Source organism: Marmota marmota, unplaced genomic scaffold (genome assembly GCF_001458135.2).
Source record: "Marmota marmota marmota unplaced genomic scaffold, marMar, whole genome shotgun sequence".
Lineage (NCBI taxonomy): Eukaryota > Metazoa > Chordata > Mammalia > Rodentia > Sciuridae > Marmota > Marmota marmota.
This window is the reverse complement of record NW_025999913.1, coordinates 2,246,755-2,260,948: the sequence shown is the minus strand read 5'-3', so window position 1 is coordinate 2,260,948 and position 14,194 is coordinate 2,246,755. Positions and strand designations below refer to the sequence as shown.

General features: G+C 40.0%; 1 protein-coding gene across 15 annotated transcripts in view; it reads right to left on the bottom strand.

Moving 5' to 3' along the window:
* The window catches only part of Fars2 (phenylalanyl-tRNA synthetase 2, mitochondrial), a 509,560-nt gene that overhangs the window by 455,248 nt on the left and 40,118 nt on the right, over positions 1-14,194 (bottom strand). For 12 of the 15 annotated variants that reach the window (XM_048799745.1, XM_048799744.1, XM_048799738.1 and 9 more), the window contains one exon: positions 9,738-9,823. The exons of the other annotated variants lie outside the window; for them this stretch is intronic. The gene's annotated coding sequence lies outside the window, so the exon portion shown is untranslated. The remainder of the gene's footprint in view (positions 1-9,737; positions 9,824-14,194) is intronic. 15 annotated transcript variants of the gene reach the window in all.

Here is a 14,194-nt window from a genome sequence, read left to right as displayed (position 1 = left end):
AAAAAAAAAAAAAAAAAAAAAAAAAAAAAAAGGTAGTCAGTCAAACCAAGGACAAAGGACTCTAACCCTAAGTTGCAGAAACATAGTAAAAGCCCCCTGAAATGTAAATATCCATAAATTCCAAACCTGATTACCCAGTAGCTCTAACTACTGACAGCTTATGAGGTTAACATCAATTTCAAGGGGCCTCAAACCACAATGAAATGAGCAGGTTCCAGTCATCTACAAATCATTCAAATCCCAGGGCAGACATCACATGGGCTGTTAAAAGAACCAGTAGACTGTTAATTCTCTTTGTTGCTTTGTCTCCTCAATTGTTTCACTTGACATTCACCATGAAAACTTCCCTCATCATTAATGTGTTTAGCTTTAGAATTTCAACTAAAACCAAACTTGCACATCATAATGGGGGTAAGGGGTTGAAAGGAAGAAAAACTACCACACAGTAGATGCAATATTGAAGTTTAGATTTCAGTCACACAAGAGAAATCAAGAAGCTCAAAGTTAGTGCTCCCTTGACAACCTTAAATCTCCACTCTGGGCATATGGATTATAATGAGAGTTTTATTAGGATCACAATTGTGGCAAATACACACTCAAATCATGTACCATATCTAACAATGAAACATTCTCCCTTTAAAAACAAAAGAATACGTTGGCATTCAAACCCAGAAATAATCCAAAGCTGTAATTTTGTATGGAATTAAATTTTGATTCCACACAGTCTCTTGGCACTCAATACAAACCTCCAGGCCTGTACCACTCTGGGCCCTATCTGATTAGGACACTAAAACCACAATCTCTGAACTCATTTGCTGTGGTCACACAGCAAAGTAAATTCTAAAAATATACATCTGTAGAGGGCATGGTAGGTGTGGTGTAAGCTCAACTACCATCACAAGTTCTCCCAAAAACGCTTTTTCACCCATGGTGAAAAGGATGCCAAACTAGAGATCAAGAGATCCTTTTCAGTCACCTGCCATCTATGTGACCTTAAGGAAGATACTTCATCTTTATGGACTCAACTTCCTCATCTGCAAAACAAGGCAGTCTTGTCAAATGGCTTGGGAGGTTGCATACATGAGTCAGAGGTCTTTTCACATGACCTTCTCTAAATTCCCCTGCTGAAATTTCTTTTTCCTTTACCCCATGAAGTCTGCTTGAGGTTTTGCATGTGAGCACAAGAACTGCAGGATCCTGTTACTAACCATAGAGCTTTGGCAGAATGTTCAGGACCTTGAGGATGAAATGATAATTTCCCCATTCATTCATGGCGAGACATAAAATGACCACATCATAAACAAAATAATGCACTAGACATTTTATAGGTAATGCATAAAAAATTAGTAATTTTAGAAGGTATAAGCCCTACTTTAAGGCACTTAATGTTTATAATCCAATTGGAAGAATAACAAATAGGAAAAAACTTCAATGACAAAAGTCAAAACAAACTAATTAATCATACTACTTTTTCCATTGAACATAGGTATGACCTCAAAATCCTTGTAGACATAAGCATTCCATTCAGCAATCAAAACACTATCCTTACCATTTAAGGTTAGGTGAGGTACTCTCCTGAACAGTGGTGAGGTACTTCCAATGCCCTCCCCTGCTGGTCCTACCAAACTCCTCTGACTTCCGCCTCTATTTCTAAATCATTAGGTACCCCCCACCAAAGTAAGGAGGCACTAAGAACCTAGTCACAATGTCTACGTCATTTCATAGTTGTTGACTTTCAAAAGTACAAATCCCAGGGAAACAGGAAACATAGAACTTGTTTTATCCCATGTCTAGCACACCACTCAACTAAACAGAATTGGGTAACTATGATATTGATATTTGACACCTAGTATACTGTCATTAGTAAGCCCAATGCATGGTGCCACAGAGGTTTAGTTCTAAACACACACACACAATTCCTCCTCTTCTGCTGTGAGCGGCTTCAGCACTAACCCTGGCTGGCCATCTGGGAAACAAATGCCTTTATGATGCTCTTGTAAACTGGCTCCACTCTTCTGGAAAGAATCTGGCAATACGTTTTAGAAGCCATAAAAATGTTTATACCCTTGACCCATTAATGCCACGCCTGGGACTCTAACACAGGAAACATTTTAGAACTCAAAATATAGAAATACTATATATATAAAGATATAACTCACAATAGTATTAACAATTTAAAAATGTTGGAAGCAACATACTAGTCAATAATGAGTTAAATAATTAATGGTGTAGCATCACAACAGAATATTATGCAATCATTAAGATGGTAACTATGGAGATTATGCAGCGATAGGGAAAATATACAAAACAATTGATACAACTATGAAAAATCATTGGAAGAAATTTTTAAAACGGATAACGATTGTTTTTAGATAGTGAATGTAAGTTCCTATTTCTAAGCTTCTTGTAATACTGTTTTGATGCTTTTTTAATTAAAAAATAATCTTCTATGATTAATGTGTACCTCTGATATCAAGAATAAAGAGCCCAGGAACCACCTTACCTAGAGAGCGAAAATGACCATCAGCATTCCACCAAAGCACAGGGCATGGGGGGCTGTAACACACAGAGCAGTTTCAGGGAACGCCACCTGGAGGTGTTGCGTGCCTGTCAATGATTGCCAAAAAATGAGCAGTGTCCATCTGCTCACCCCAGTCAATTCCCTTTGTTATGAGCATCCCAAGGCAGAGATTTCCCCAGGTGCACCTCACGTGCTGTCAGCTTAACTATCCATTTAAAAAATTTATGTGGGGTCACACAGGGCTACACAATCATTTGGTTAAAGAAACGGGTCCAGATTTTCACATTGAGAGCAATGAGGAATGTCTACAGTTAGGAAAGCAGAAACTGCAATTTCCTTCCAGTGAAGCAGAGGCGTTGGCACATGATGCGAATGTGTAAAACAAGAGTCACGGCAGTGCCGGACTGGCCTCTCCTAGGCTGACACAGGGTAGAACACCTGACAGGTAAGGACATGTCTTCAATCCTAATAAACATTACCCATCAGATGGATACAGACTTCACCATGGGGCTGCTAATCCCCACATAGAGATTCAGCCCTGTGCCCACCTCCAGGGACCAGCCCCACCCAGGGAGACCTTAAGAGCTCCAGTCCAGCCTTGGGCCGCTGCTCATGCATTCTCACCCTCATCCCTGTGCACCTCTGTACCCAGCATCCATGACAAGACCTTAGTCAGGGACACTGGGGTACAGAGGTGCACAGGGATGAGGGTGAGAATATCTGTATTTTAACATCTCTGTGTGTGAGACCAGAGAAGAAGCAAAGCAAAAAGGTTCAGATGCATGTTTTGAAGTCACAGAGAACTGACTTAAAATTCAAGTTATGTTACTCTGCTCTGCAGCCATAGGAAAATTACCTAAACTCGCTAAACCTCTGTTTCCTCCTCTGCAAAATTTGTACCTATGCCAAAGTATCATTAGAAGGTTTAAATGAAATAAATGTAAACCCTTATTAATGCTGAGTAAAAGTTTGCTATTCTGTGTCCTCTCTTCCTTAGTAGCTGGCATCTCGGGTGTCCTCTTCCTCCACCACCCCATCTCTCGAACATGAATAGCACTGTCCACTCTGTCACGAAGCTCCCCTCATCCTTACCACAGACATAAACTCAGCTTGCACTCAGGAAGCACTCCACTGTCCGAACCAAGGCATTCTTGTTTCTGAACTGTGATGAGGCTCCACTAGCCCACCAAACTGAGGATACACACAGCAAGCATTTCAAAGCCTGGATACCAGGGCCATACTGCTGGGCTCAGGGCCCTGTTCCTTCACTCACTGTTCATGTGACTTAGGACAAACGGTTCAATCTCTGTGCCTCAGCTCCACATTTGTACTAGAGATACTAACAATGTCTTCCTCCCGAGATTGGCTCAGGAGTAAGTGTGTTGGTGAAGCTCTGAAAACTGTGCTCACACAAGGGACACTGGCTTTTTTGTTTTTGTTTTTTTTTTTTGACTCCAACTCCATACATGAGTATTTAGACCAGAGGAACTTGGAAGGCCTATGCCCGCCCACATCACAAGATAACCAAACAGTTTGGTATTATCATGAAGGTGACACAGGCTCTCTAGAGCAGAGGCTTGTGATCCTCTAAGCAGTCCCCAGACCAGCATCAACAATATCTGGAGGCTGATTAGAAATGCAGAGTCTCATCCCTGTCCAGCCACAGCACAAAAGTCTCCACCTTAACACTCTGCGGACACAGTAACCTGGGGTTCCTGTTGAACAACACAGGTCTGGGGTGGGGCCTGCGGCTCCCAGACCACACTTGGAGGAGCCAAGCAGAGAGTTCCAAAGAGGAAGTGTGCCAAATGTGATAGGACTGTCAACTGGAGTCTGTAAATGACAAGAAGGGTAGATGGGGCATGACTGGTAACCGTGGAAAAATGCATAGCTAAGAAAATAAACGGCAGGCAGTATAAGGAGCTCCTTGGTAAACTCTCCAAAGTGGGGATGTGCCATATTGAGCTTTGTTTTCTCAGCTGAATGCTTAACACGAAGGAAATGTTCACTGAGATCATCTGACACCAACTTTTATTTTTGTGGGGTTCACCAATTTAACCCCAATTTGAAGAAACTGGAATAACTTTTTTGTTTTAAAAGATCAAAATTGTTTCCTATTTGTTGCCCCTTCTGCCTTACCCTAGCATAGGTTGAGCATCCCTAAATCTGAAAACCCAAAACTTTTCAAAGTCTAAAAATTTTCAAGTGTCAATATGACAGCCCAGGTGGAAAGTTCCACACCTGACCTCATGTAACAGGTGGCAGACTAAAAGTGCACTAAAATTGTTGTATAAAATTACCTTCAGCTTATGTGTACACAAAACATAAATTAATCTCATGTTTAGACTTGGGTCCCATCCCCAAGATCTCTCATTATGCATAGGTAAATATTCTAAAATCTGGGGGGAAAAAAATCAGAAACCTAAAACATCACAGGTCCCAAACATTTCAAATAAGGGACACTCAACCTGCATAACATGTGACTCTATAATTCCTACATGAAGATGATACAAACTATTCTGAATTTTTTCCCTTAGAAATGACGCTGTTTTTTCTGGGCAGTAGTGCATCTGTAATCCCAGCAGTCAGGAGGCTGAGGCAGGAGGATACCAACTTCAAAGCCAGCCTCAGCAACTTAAAAAGTGTCTCAAAAAATAAAAAGGGCTGGAGATGGGGCTCAGTGGTTAAGCAACCCTGGGTTCAATCCCTGGTACCAAAAAAAAATAAAATAAAATAAAGAAATGATGCTGGCTTTGAGACAGGTATGGTGGTATACAATGATAACCCCAATCCCAGCAACTCAGGAGGCTGAGGCAGGAGGATCCCAAATTCTAGTCCAGCCTTAGTAACTTAGTAAGACCATATCTCAAAATAAAAAATAAAAGGCACTGAGAATGTAGTTCAGTGGCAAAGTACCCCTGGGTTAAATTCTCATTATCAAAAAAAAAAAAAATATGTGTGTGTGTGTGTGTGTCCACACACACACACACACACACACACACACATACATACATACACACAGATATACAGACATACACACACACACACACACACACACACAAACATACATACATACATTTGCAAGGCCCTGGGTTCAAATCCAGTGCATTCACACATAAATGAGTGATTCTGACTTTCAAAGACTCAGGAGGCAGGATGGGGTGGGGACCAAGGACTAGTAGAACATCTTCAAAAAAACAATGGGCTGGGTTTTTAGAGAGAACTTGCTGCTACCTTGCTACCATTTTCCTTTCAAATTCCTAAAATATTAAAACCTAAATTAAGAAATCAGAAAAAAAGGGCCTCATTTCTATAATCTTCAAGCTTTTCTCAGTGACATACATAACTAACCACCCCCTGGAGGTCAAGAACCTGGGAATAAATACAGAGAAGGAGGTAGGGGAAATAAATGAGCAAAGATTAGAAAACTCATGCCAACTGATCCAAGAACCCCTTGAAGTTTTCCCCAGGGAGCAGAGTCTTCATTTTCTGAGACTTCAAAATGACCAGATGCCCCTGCCTGTTATCTAAGCAATCTGTCTCTCTCATTCAACAGTATCCCCTACCCAACCCCCCACCTGCACACACACCTGTCACCTCAGTAATTAACTAAGAGAAGAAATCTGCACAAGGGTAAGAGGAGAGTTATCTTCCCAGTGCCCACAACTATTAGAAATCATCTAAATGGGAATGTCATGCCCAAGCCAGTGTGCTTCTCTTTGAAAAGAGTAAGGAGGATCAGCAGCAAATGTCCCTTCTAAGACTTCCTTATAAATCAGAGAGAGAATTTCGATCATGTCACTCTGAATCAGCAGCCAAATGTGCCTAAAAATATATATAACACTTAGAGTTGCTTATAATATATGTACTTGTACATGCATACATAAGCACACACACATAAAGTCCAGTCCCCCTCCATATCTGTGGGTGTTCCATCCATGGATTCAACAAACTATGAGTCAAAAGTACTTAGGGAAAAAAGTTACATCTGCACTAAACATGTAAAGACTTATTTATCTTGTCATTATTCCCTAAACAATACAGTGTAACAGCTATTTACCCAGCATTTACATTGAGCTAATTATTATAAGTCACATAGAACTGATTTAAAGGATGCAACAGGATGTGCGTAGGTTATAAACAACTACTACATCACTTTACATAAGGAACTTGACCATCTGTGGATTTGGTATTTGCAGTGGTCCAGGAACCAACTTCCAAACACATGGTAAGGGATGACTATGACTCTCTCTCTCTCTCTCTCTCTCTCTGCCCTAGCTATATCAAAAATGATTTTAGAGTGGGTAGAGTCCTAGTCCTCAGATACTAAAGTAACCCAGTCATTTTCTACAACTCAGGGAGGTCTCTAACACATACAGAACATACATATGTACATCTTCCCTCCTCCAACTACTGACAGGGCTCTCATATACAAACTGAGAACAAAATAATGACTTTTTTAAAAATTTCACAGCAAATCACTCATTATTAAAACAAAATCAAACCGAGGAGAATAATTGTTTCTACCAAGCTCTAAATCTCATCTCCAAACTCTGATATACTATCAAGCAAATAACCTTAAAGCACAGTCCAACATACCAGGGACCTTAGGGAAAGCAGCATAATGCCAGATACATCACACTCCCAGGGCCCTAACAGTTTGTTTAGACAAAGCATTCCTCCACACTGAAGAACCCTCAGATTCAGGTAGGTAAAAGAAATGAGATATGTAGAAAGGACACAAAAGACAAGGAAACTAACTTTCACCTAAAAGCCTTATGATCAAATGCCTTCACCCCAAAAGCCAATATTCCTCCCAGGCCTGTCACTCCCAAATTCCTGGGAAATCTGTAAATCTTAGAGTTACTATCCATTTACTCACTTATAAAAAAATACCTTTGCACTTAGCCTATGTAACAAAGTAAAGAGGGAGATGATATTTTAAGAAACATATGACCTAGGGTACGATCCAACATTATCTACTGATCAGATAATGGGAACTACACCATTCTTTAAAGATTCTAACACTGACCAGACAACCATAAATGGCCTTCAGATAACCAGACTGATATCATCCTCACATACCTTCTCATGCCCACCCCTCATCAAGTTTCCTTTAAAATAAGGAGTCTGAGAACCCCAAAAGCATCTCATTGTCAAATGGCCCACATTCTCCCCTGAATGTGTCTCTGCTGTCCTAAATACATCTTTGGGCCTCTAAAATGATGTATCTTTTAGTTCAGTTCTGCAACATATGTCAAGCACTCCACTCAATCTGAGTTGAGGCCCCTCTTTCTAGGAATATCTTGACTTTCTCCTGTGATAAGACTGACTATGTGGTTCACTCAAACATGCACCAAGATTTTCTAAATTATGATATGGCCAATTGTTCACATTACAGGAAAGTAGAAAGCACTATACCTATTTTCACCAGAGGAGGTAAGGTTTATGTGAGCAGCCTTCAGGAACTATCAGAACTATCGCCACAAATGTCATCAAAGTCTTCAGATTACAAAATGAAACTACTGTCAAAATCCAGAAAGTGATCTAGAGCTTCCATGGAAATCTAGGAGAACGAATTATTGTCCTTCTTCTATATACCTGAATGAAAGTAACTAGGTCTATCTTCCACAGCAGCAAGCACTAAAGTGTTTAAATACAAAGACACACTCCAGGAAGACAGGAAAATAACTTTCCACTACAAATAAAAAAAGAGGAGGGGGAGGAGGAGGAAAAAGTGGTGGAGAAGGTGGAGAAGAAGTTCCCTTCTAATGTGAGGAACTCATTCTAACAATATCAGCTACCAAGGCTACTCTGAGAACACAATATTTTCACATGTTTGTCACGGTAAAACTCTTACAACTAAAACAAGGTATTAAAGCAAAATGGTCCTACATCAAGCCATATACCAGAATCATCTCAGAATCTTCAAAAACTTCAGCAGTGGCACATACATCAGATCAATCATACCTGAGATGGAACTCTGGCATTTTTTTCTTCCCCCCTCCAGGGCTGGGGATTGAACCCAGGGCCTTATGCATGCTGGACAAGTGTTCTACCAATGAGCTACATAATGCCAATGAGTCAGTTGGCATTATCATTTTTAAAAGTCCCTTCCCAGATAGACTGTAATGTGTCATCATAGCTGGGAACCACAGAATTAAAGATTATTTTGAAGGTATCTTCCAGATCAGAGAATTTGTCTTAGCATGACTATAGGTCCTTGGCATGCTAGGACAAGAGGTCTTTGTCTTCCCTCAACCCTGGGAGAGATATTGAGAACCAAGTACACCCAGGCTCCCCAGCTCAATGATGAGGCAGGGTCCAGGAGGCCTTCCATCTCTATTTTCAGGAAGCACCTCCTTGACAGCAATGTGAGAGGCATTAGAGACAGGCTGTAACATGAACTGGCACTGGCCTAGCTGAGCCAACATCCCCTAGGGATGGCGCTCCTTTCAGAATAGCCCTCTATGCTGCTTTGAGGGAGAACAAACAATCTATTAAAACTTTAAGTAGAGCAATGCGTAAGTTTCAGAGTGTTGCTCCTTTATTAATAAAAGCTGGAAAATTCACTTTATCTACATAAAAACAAGTCCTCAATGTTTACCACTGCTACCACCAGACTTCCCCAACTAAAATCCAGTTTTAGATACTTTCCCCTTGGTTTTATTTAAAAGCAAACTTCTGACAGGGATGGATAGAGCAGAGCTGTATTTTAAAACTCCACTGGAATCAATACTTATTCTAATATTTTAAGCCAAGAAAACATCACCCAAGAAAGATAAAAAGAAAATCAAACATGTTGCAGACATTTTTTTAAGATGATATTATGTATAATAAGATTTTAAAGCATGAATTTGGAAAAGCAGAGAAAGGCTATATAGAGACATTTAAAGATTAATACTTTTTAAAAGGACTTTCATTTAAAAAAATGACTTTTTGGTTAATTTTAAAAATGCTTCCCAACATGAACTCTGAAAGCAGGCTTTGAATCCAAGCTTGGACACTATCAGACAGGAGGCCCTTAACCAAGTCCCTTACCCTCTTTGGGCTTCATCTTACCTGTATGTCACAGGAATTAAGTTTCAGGAGTTGAGCTGATGAGTTCAAACTGCAAACTGGACATGTGACCTCCATTAACCTCTGTGCAGCTCACTTCCTTTCCCTCTGTACCTCCCTCCTGCCTCTGTAACATTAAAAGGTGAACACTACCCACCTCTTGCGTAGAGAAACTAGAACTCTGTGCACTGCTGGTGAGAAAGCAAAATGATGAAGTAGCTATAGAGAACAGTACCCAGGTCCCTAAAAAATAAAATTAAAAAAAATTAAATTTAAAATTACCATATGATCCAGCAGTTCCACATCTGGCCATATATATATATATATATATATAGACTAAAAGCAAGGACTAGAATAGGTAACGGCACACCCTTGTTCACTGAAGCATTATCCACAATAGCCAAAAGGTGGAAGCAACCCAAGAGTCCACAGAGACACGAATACACAAAATGTAGTTTCTACATGCAGTGGAATATTTTTCAGTTGAAGAAAACTTCAACACAGGCTGCAACAATGGATGAACTTAGAGCACACTATGTCAAGTGAAATAAACCAGTCACAGAAAGACAAATACTGTATGATTCCACTCACAAAAGCACTTAAGAGTTGTTAAATTCATAAAGATAGAAAGCAGAATGGTGGTTGCCAGGGTTTGAAGGTAGGGAGAAACAAACAAGAGTCAGGGTTTAATGGGTACAGAGTTTTGGTTTGAAAAAACCCATTCTAGGGGCTGGGGTGGTGGCTCAGTGGTAGAGTGCTCGCCTAGCATGCATGAGGTACTGGGTTCGATCCCCAACACCACATAAAAACAAACTAATGTATCCACCTAAAACTAAAGATACATAAATAAATAAATATTTTTTAAAAAAGAAAAAAGAAAAAAACCCATTCTGGTGGTGACAGTTGCACCACAATGGGATACATTTACTATATACTTACAAATGGTAAGAATTTTTATGTCATGTATATTTTACCAAAATAAAAACACAAAAATGCATTATTTATTCATTTATTCAGATAATGGAGATTGAACCCAGAGGCACTTAACCACTGAATACATCTCCAGTCCTTTCATTTTGAGACAGCATCTAAGTTACTAAGGGTTTTGCTAAATTGCTAAGGCTGGCGACAAATTTGCAATCCTCTTGCCTCAGCCTTCCAGAGTTGCTGGGATTACAGGTACGTACTACTACCATACCTGGCCAAAACACTAAAATTTACATTCATGAAAAAATAAGAAAGAATAGTACTTAACTCCACATCTGGATATATATATATATATATATATATATAGACTAAAAGCAAGGACTAGAATAGGTAACGGCACACCCTTGTTCACTGAAGCATTATCCACAATAGCCAAAAGGTGGAAGCAACCCAAGAGTCCACAGAGACACGAATACACAAAATGTAGTTTCTACATGCAGTGGAATATTTTTCAGTTGAAGAAAACTTCAACACAGGCTGCAACAATGGATGAACTTAGAGCACACTATGTCAAGTGAAATAAACCAGTCACAGAAAGACAAATACTGTATGATTCCACTCACAAAAGCACTTAAGAGTTGTTAAATTCATAAAGATAGAAAGCAGAATGGTGGTTGCCAGGGTTTGAAGGTAGGGAGAAACAAANATATATATATATATATATATATATATATATATATATATATATTTAGAGTCATAAGTATTAGATATATATAATCCTTAGAGTCATAAGGATTAACCACCCATAAACTGTGCAGTACATAGCATATGCCTAGCACATGAAAGTCTTTCATAAATATCAGCTCATGTCTTGCTTTCCTGCCTCTGTGGTTCACTACATTCCACACTGCAGTGTCTTCACCTCTTCGAGGGAGCTCTATGCCTTCTACAAAGAGATTCTTCACACCTGGGCTTCTTTAGAGCAGAAATTCTCCTTCATTGCAACAAAACATCCACTCACATCAGATGAAGAAGCCATTTACTTTCTCAGCTGAATCTTCACACATTACATAAAGCTGAGATGACCACATGAAAACCAACTGGGTTCACTGTATTTCCTAAATGTTTGCTATTAGTCAAAAAACAAAAAATTCGTAGGTTAAAGCTATCATATAGATGTGAGAGGAGAAAACAAAGTCTTGCTATTCATTAATCCTGTTTCACTTTTTATCACAAGCAAGACCATTTTACCACTCTTGACCTTTCTCAAAAATTTTTTGTCCCTTCCTCCCCTTCTACACACTTGTCCTGGCTTCTTCCTTGCCCTTTCTACCTCCTCCTAAGTCAGGGATCCCAAATTCAAATGCCTAATCACAAATTTAATCACCCAGCCACATAGAAGAACTAAATATAAATGTAAAAATAAGACGTGGCTAAACTGAACTACTTAGAGTCTTACAGTATCTAAGTAAAAATAAAAAAACATACCTCATCTAGGGCCTGTGCATTATATTTATAAATGTACAAAAAAAATTACTCTAGACACTAGGTGATAAAATACACAAGTCATTCCTTTGCACACACACGTGTGTCATTTAAACTTTTTTTTAATGATCCAAGAAGTTTCATACACTAATGAGATTCATTTCCTTGTAGTACTTCTCACCTGTGGCAAACCTGCCACCTCTAATTTGTTTTAAAAGGAATTTTAATCACCTAATCAATCAAACTCCTGACCTTCAGCCTTCCTAGACACCTCACTGTGGTCAAAACTGACACTAAAAATTCATGTTGAAGCTGCTCTGTTGTCCGCAAGCACCAAAATGCCAATGATGTGGATATAATTTGAACAAACCCTCTAAGAGACTGAAAAACTGGTAAATGAAGTCTCTAATTTTTCTTCTACCAAGATTCTTTAAATAAATGTGAATATTATTAAGTAATAATTTTTTATCCATTGGGGTTTAAAGACATAAATAATCTAAGTTTTTACATTGTCCATGCAGTCTTTTTATCACAAAAATCACATGGCCCAGTTTAGGGCTTCAGTAGTTCTCATTCTCTATGCACATATACAGAATGGCTGAGTGACATTCCTTCCAACCCCACCTCCTCCCTTCTAGCACACACAGTCCTAGCTACATAGGCTTCCCTTTCTCCAGCTTCATCCCTCACCTAGGGAAGAGGAAGTATTCTTCTTGCTGAGGCCAAAGCCTCAAGGCTCAGTCACTAGGGCACAGAAACATGCCCAAATTTCTCCCACTGAAGTAAAAAGCACTCCCTCTCTTACCAGCCCCATCCAGTCACAGCCCCGTTTCCTGGCCTCGTGTCTCTTTCCCAGGAACACTGAGACTTAAACATCGAACACCTCTTGTCTTCACTTTCTCATCCATCTGTGGCTTAACCCAGTGAATGCTAGGGCCTACTCCACTCCCCACGGGAGCCATTTCCAAGTCTTGCCAAAGACCTATTAGGACAATCAACAGCCTCTTTTCAGAGCTTATGTTATTTGAACTCTGCAGCATTTGATGCTATTGGTTACACCCTCTTCAAAACTGCCTTCCCTCAGTTTTTAAGGCCTCTCTTCCTGCCATCCTTGCACCTCTCTGAACATTCTTAATTTCCATCAAGAATCCATGTCTTCCCAACATCACCACCAGTCAGTGAGCTCACAGTTCCATCACTGGCTCTGTTACTATATATCCTGTTCTGGTTCCATCTACCTTTAAATATAATCAGCATTAACTGCCAGTCATATACAAACAAAGTTCCCTCAATTCCAGTCTCTCTCAGGCGATCCGGCCTATACATGCCCCTGACTGGGCAGGACTTCACAACTTGGGTATCCTTGGGCATCTTACACCCAATGCATCCAAAATCTGCTACCAACTCATGCATTTACATAGATGAAGGCTCCGAACCACTACCTGATTACCCACCCTCCCAAAAAGTGGGAGGCATCTTCTAGTCTTCCTTCTCCTTTATTCCTCAGATCCAGACAGTTGCCAGGCCTTATTGCTTCTAATTCCACATCTCTCTGGAATTTGCCTATCTTTCTGTCTCCTCCAATGCCACTAGCTCAGATCTTCACCGTAGATCACACATACAGTTCTCCAATGAAAATCAATATGTGTGCCTCTGATCAGCAATCCAGGTTGCTGATAAAATGATCAAGCCTTAGCTGAGCATGGTTGTTAGAACAAAAAGACGGGCTGGATGCAAACTTCACAGATGATTTCAGCCTTTATTCAGGAACAGGACTATACCTACAGGAATGTACCCACTTTCCTGGTGGAAAATAAGCTCAGTGCCTTCCTTTGTTCAGTGGCTCATGTAGGTTATACTGAGAGGTGACTTAATTAATGAGGATGTCAGCTTGGGCACTCAGAAATTTGGGGTCTGTTTTACTGGGTGAAATAGGAGGGAGTCTAGGGTCAGCAGTCAGTCACTGGGATTTATCTTACTAGACTTGATGGAAAGCCTGGGGTCAGTGGTTGGTATCTGAAAAGGACTTGTTTAGGGAAGGATTAATGCTTTGGCCTCTTCCCAGAGACTGTCTTTCTAGATTTGATGGACACCTCCTCCCCAGGGTTTGTTTTATCACCAGGAAAAAATGTATTGAGAAAGGATCAACGCTCTCAATATATGGCTTTCCTTCTCACTCCCCTTTTCCCAGGTCTCACTATT